Genomic DNA, 6,606 nt, shown 5'->3' with positions numbered 1-6,606 from the left:
CATTAAGATGACGTGGCAACCGCATAATATGTTATCTCACACTTACAAGACAAGTGCTTAACATAACAAATTTTACGCTCAGCATAACACGTTTGGGTTTAGCTCCGTTAGTTTAAATATAAGAGTGAATTGACTTCTTACAAAATTGAAAGGTAAAATTATTATCTAGGCGATCTCATGGGCTTTTTATTATATTTTAATTTTGAAGTGAGGTATAAGTATTTTAAAAATGTAAATTGTTTGTACATCTTAAAATACTCATAACTCACTTTAAAATTAAAGTACAATAAAAATCACTCTAATTTTTAAACTAACGGAGCTAAACGTGATCTGCTGAACGTACACATATTATTACACACTTGTAAGACGGAGACACCCATACGAGGGCACCATGTCCACTTAATACGAATAAATCATGAAAACATGCAATTAGATGATTGTAAAATATAAAAATAAAATGCAACATAAGATTTTGTATTTTAACTATAAATAATTCGACTCAATTTTAGGCCGAATACTTTTTTTATATGGTCTACCAAATAATAATAATATTTTATATATGCAAATGCATTAAATTCAGAGCCCTGATTATTGGTTATTGGTTAGTGGTTATTTATTATTTATTACACGACGTATAAATAATATTAAATCTCATATAGCTATTATTATTATCTTTATTTAATTTATATACTGCATCATTCCAATGTGATGTTTCAATATGTTTTTATTACCATCTAAACTCAGTGACGACTCGTGGCTTGGACGACGGTACGATCGAACCCCCTACTTGAATTAAAGAAAAGAAAACAACTCATTTAATACTTGTTTTTTTTTAATGAAAAAGAATTTTTTTAACACTCCAATTATTTTTTATGTTATATTATACAATTTATTTTTTTGTATGCAAACATTGAATATTGTTTCACTCAGATACCAGGAATGTATGGGTGCGCACGCAAACACAAGCAGTGTTTAATCGAAAAACATCTACGTCCTAGCTGTTCGGATTTAAGACGTACATTATAAGTTCATCAGACGCACATAATCGTGAGCGTGCGGGTACGTTAAACTGCGATTTTATATAAACGCGTTTTCGACGACCAGCACCGTCACAAAATATCCATAATAACAAGACGTAATAAAATAACTCACGCGGGTATAAAAATATTTCGATCTTATAATGTATGCATATTATGCATATTTTGGCAGCGGCGTCATCAATATGGAAAATATTATAGTGTGGCTAGTTGGGAATTACTAATTAATTTTTAAAATTAACTATACGTATACGTGCGTTATTGTCGGTCGCTATTGGCGATTAGTATTTTTATTCATATTAATAAAATATATTATACTATTTCCCTATCAATTTTTGTATACTATTAACAAGTATAAAATATGTATCTATAATAGTATACTACAGTCTACAATTATTTAACATTATTGTATTATGGACCAGACACCTTATGATATATCAAAGATTTGATTTCTACTGCAGCCTGCGATACTCTGACAAATATAATTTAAAGTTTAATAGTAATAATATAATATGTATTTGTATTATTTTACTATATTTCATTTGTTATATACCTATGAATATAGATATAATATTAAATTCGTACCCCCACTCCCAACAACAACCAACGAGCCACCGCTGTCTAAACTCAATTCTTGGTTATTAACCGCAATCTAAAATAATATTTGAGTACAAATTCAAATGAAACTAATTCATAAATTAATATAATACCTAGGTTAGAAAAAAACATTTAATTAAAGGTTAAAAATATTAATCAGACGTTAATAATCTCCTTAACCCAGCAATTACATTATGTTCGTCTTTAATTTAATTTTTACAATTCAAACAATAATATATATATAATAGTAATGGTTATAGTTTTATTAATTATTAAAATATATGTAAATAAATTAGAAAATAATGTTCATAATATAATAAAAAATATATAATTACATGGAATGCATCTATATAGCTGATTATTCCACATTCCATTTTCGTGACAAAGTAATTCAAGCGGATTCTCATCTTGTCCATTTGGAACAGTATGTGTGGGCTTACACGATGGTATTGCTATAGTACCGGGCATCGATAGGTTTGAACAATTAACATAATTACCATTATGAGTACATTTAATATCCAAACTATCCGAAACTAGAGACGGACACTTTTTTTCACACAAAACGCCAATTCCTGAGATGATAAATTCGAATATACTTAATACAAAAAACAATGGTTAAGTAGTGGTTTTATATTATACATATTTATTATACCCGGCTCATTATATGTTATGAATTTCATAAAATTTTTTGTTTCGTTATTTTTATCAGTCAGTCAATCAATGTTGTCACTCGAATTAATAAAGTTGAGTTATTGAATATTAATTTCGTGTTTTTTCCAATAACGATCATCAAAAATTTACCCACACGTTAATAATTCCAGTTTAATTCTTTTTATTTTTTTTGACACTTGTCAGACATTTCCGCGTAAATAAAAAATTAACAAAGCCTCTAAGTTAAGAAGTAATAATCTGTAAAGAATATAAAGTTGGCTGATAGTCTTTTCAGTTTTCACACAGAAATAATGAATCAATATTAGGAAAATATCTACAAAAAAGTTAAAATTGTAGTAACAACTTTGGATTACTTTGGAGTCTACAAGTTACAGCTTTCAGACTGTGTCATGTGTCATCTAACCATTTATAATATTATAATATATTATATAGTATAATACCGACATATCATCGTAATTCCTCGTAGTACAGTCGTTCAGTCATGCAGGTTTAAGAAATTGGAATTGAAATTAATTTTAATGCTATTAATTGTACGTTAGTTGGAGGTTATGATCCCCCCCCCCCCATCCGTCAGAATGGCCCTGGTCTCAATACCATTTTCACATAGAATATGCACTCATATATATTATATATACATATATATTATTATTATTCAATATATATTATTATCAATAAAAAAAATTAAATAGGAGGAAAATTAAAAACAGTATTTGTATAGGTATGTAGTAATTTTTTTTTAAATTAACGGTTTGAAGTTATATTTTGTTTTATCAGTATCTACCTATTAATACATATTACAGGAAGAACAAACATAATGTCATTATAGAACATGGTCTTATTACTATTTATTATTAAATTGTTAATACTGATATTACTTACCAAAAAATAAACATGAATATATTAACCACGTATACGTCACCTTCATTGTCAATTATGAGCTGAAATTAAAGAAATTATATTTAAAAATATAAAACAATAACCGTGAAATTTCTACCATGTAGGTAGCCATGTAAATATAGAAAAATATACTATAATAATGTGTAATGCCTGTATTGAACACTGACGATTATATCTGTTGTGGATTTGTTAGTTTTAAACGCCTTAAGATAACACTATGTAAGAGACGTTAGAGACGATAATTCCAATACAACTTTATTACAGTAGAGTTCTAGACTCATAATATCGGGTCTTCTAAAAATCTAAGCTACTATACCTATGACGCTGGTATATCGTATGTAGTCAGTTTGGTATTATATACCTCCTACCACTTACCAGGTATATGCGATCACTTTATCGACCGAAGGTCAAACTACGTAGATAGGTTGCAATGAAAAAATTGTATTACCATCTTGTTTTAAAATGTATTATAATATAATTTCCTGGAACCTGGTTCCTACCACCAAGGCTGGGCATTAACTAGTTACTTTTGTTTTTTAATTAACTTAACTCATAACTTACTAAATTTCTTTTTTAATTAACGTGAAATTAACGAATTAATTTTTCATTTTAAGAAGTAAGTTGAGTTAATTTATTTTGTTTTTAATTTTATTATATTTTACTATTTCAGTCTACTTCGTTTTTTTGTCAAACAATATTTACCGTGAATGGTTTAAAGTTAAATATTTAATCATTCGAATCTACATTACATGGAAATACTGTATAAAGTATAAAGTATAAACACTATAGTCTATAATTTAGTTTTGGGTTGGAAAAAAATTAAGAACGCTAGCGTTGTATAAACAAATTAACTTTTTTTTAACTTAATAAAAAAATAACAAAAAATGCGTAAGTATTAACTTTTAACTTAACTGAGTTAACCTATAGTTAAATTAACTTTCAAATTAACTTTTAACTTTTTTTTATTGGACATTGGTGCATATTAACTTAATTTAACTTAGTTAAAAAAAAATCATTAACTTTCCCAGCCTTGCCTACCATTACGCCAAAACATACAGCTGATGGTTTTTCGAAGTACCTATGGCCATTAATAAATACGTAGCTAGATATTTTTATTATAGGACTATATATTTAGAATTTTTTCTTAAAATGAGAGGTAATTTTTCAATTTTCATTTGAAAGGTTGCTTTTAGTATCAACAGTGTTTACAACAGTGTTAGTATTTACAAAAACGTCGACGACTGTCCCCATTATTTTCAGTGTCGAACATTAGGTCACTATATTTCAATTGTAATTTTATTTACAACAAACTACAATTGAAATTACCTATCACTGATGAGTATCATCTTATTTTTCGTGTAAGTGAGTAACTTACAGTTAACATAACAGGTATCGCACACGCTTATTATACAGTGTTATAGAGTATATGTATAGAGTTTGTATACATATTTTGTAAAAAAAATTAAAAAATATGCAACAATTGAAATAAATGACGTACAAGTGTACAACTCTTTTACCTTTTTTTATATCTCAACGTTTATAACACCTTTGATAAAAGTTTCTTGTACCTATCAAATATGAAAATAGTATAATAATAATTATTATACTATTTTCATATTAATTATTAATTAGTTCTCATAACGGTATTAATTTTTTCACACGGCGTAATAGATACACAATTTAGCTACGCCGGTGTATTAGGTTATTTTGTCAGTAATAATACCTCGTTATAATATTATATTATATTAATACCTACTGCCAAAAAATAAATAATTAAAAAAGATGAATATAAAAATGTTTTGTAAATCAAACGTAATAAACTCGTTAACACATTCGTGGGTATAATTTATTATTAGTTATTTATTATTTAATTTATTATTGGTTAGAGTGAACAATGCATCAAGAAGAATAATATGAGTTCTAATATTTACTACGATAACCATAGGAGGTCTAAGGATTTGAATTTTTAAAGGAATTAAGTTTTGTATACATTTTAAACATAATATAACGAGCCCATGGCTGATGGGTCTTTTGCTGATAAATTATTTAACTAAAAGCTGTTTTTGAATAAATCTGCCTTATCAAATCTATCCTAAGTGCACCTATAATTGTATAATTCATTTTAATTAATGCAATCTAAACTACGACCTGCAGTCACATCTTAATTGGTTGACAGGATAATAGAATATCACTTCATGAGTGAAACTTAGCACGCTAAGTACTGTGTTGGCAGCTATTTTAAGTCGAGGAAAAATAATTCAATTAATTTAAAACATTACTTTGCTTTACTTTAATTTAAACACTATATATAAATACCAAACTTGAAAAAAGTTAAACGCTTATTAGAAACAATTTACTGTCCAAATATTACAATATAAATAAACTAATTTTATTCGATTAAACAGTGTATAGACACAATTGTTGCAACAACAAGATATGTCCAAATAGGACGATATAACCAATTAAAAAAAGTGGGGCTACTTAGAAGCATTATCTGCTCTGTGTGAGTATGGAGAAGAACAAATAATAGATCATCTACTGAAATGTAGCAAATGTCTAAACACCTGTAATGGCAAGGCCCTTATAGAAGCAAAGAAGAACGCTATACATATGGCCCAGTACTGGTCAAATGACTTATGACAACTTGGGTAGGTAGCAAAGACTGAAACTACCAAAGCAACTAAGAGTTACCAATATATATCTGTTATTTTAAATTTGAACCTTATGTTACCTTTATTAATTTTGCTTGTTTATTTTATTTTATTATATGCTATAATATAGTAATGTGTATGTGGTAAGAAGAATGGAAATGCAATCTCCCTATTAACGGGAATTTAGTCAAAGATTTCCATTCAGAACAACTAGGAGTGTCATCCCTTCCTTGCAGATTATAGAATAGACTGAACCGAATACGTACAGAGCAGAGCCGATGTAACCAACTGATACACAAGTGGCGCTTAAAAGAGGATCCAAGATGTGACTGCGGAGTGGAGGCCCAGACAATGCATCGCATAGTCAGCGAATGTGGAAATTAGGAGGTTCGCTGGAACTCTCGAAGATCTAAATACAGCAACGAACGAGACAGTACTATGGCTAGATAGACTGGACGTGAACATATTTTAACATTAACGACGAAAAGAATAAATGAATTAATCAATTAAAATTATAATTAACTGACATATTATTACCTACAGTCCATCTTTTTTAAACTATTAATTTTACTGTACTGATTTAAAACAAACCCAATTTTTAATATTTGTTTAAATATGTTATACTGTATTTGCATTCCCTATGGCCACACAAAAAAAAATTTTAAATTTAAATTTAAAAATAAAATATTATAGTAACCAAATTAATATTTGAACTGTAATGCTGCATAACAGTGGTGTATTTGCGGGGGGGG

General features: G+C 28.1%; 1 protein-coding gene across 1 annotated transcript in view; it reads right to left on the bottom strand.

Annotated features, from left to right (window-relative positions):
• LOC100568818 (trypsin-1) overlaps positions 1-3,636 on the bottom strand; it is an 8,159-nt gene extending 4,523 nt beyond the window's left edge. Inside the window, exons 1-3 of the mRNA XM_003240355.4 lie at positions 3,336-3,636; positions 3,186-3,244; positions 1,970-2,206 (exon numbers count right to left, since the gene is read on the bottom strand). The gene's annotated coding sequence lies outside the window, so the exon portion shown is untranslated. The remainder of the gene's footprint in view (positions 1-1,969; positions 2,207-3,185; positions 3,245-3,335) is intronic.
• Positions 3,637-6,606: the final 2,970 nt, after the last annotated feature.

This window comes from Acyrthosiphon pisum, chromosome A1 (genome assembly GCF_005508785.2).
Source record: "Acyrthosiphon pisum isolate AL4f chromosome A1, pea_aphid_22Mar2018_4r6ur, whole genome shotgun sequence".
NCBI lineage: Eukaryota > Metazoa > Arthropoda > Insecta > Hemiptera > Aphididae > Acyrthosiphon > Acyrthosiphon pisum.
This window is presented reverse-complemented; position numbering and strand designations above follow the sequence as displayed.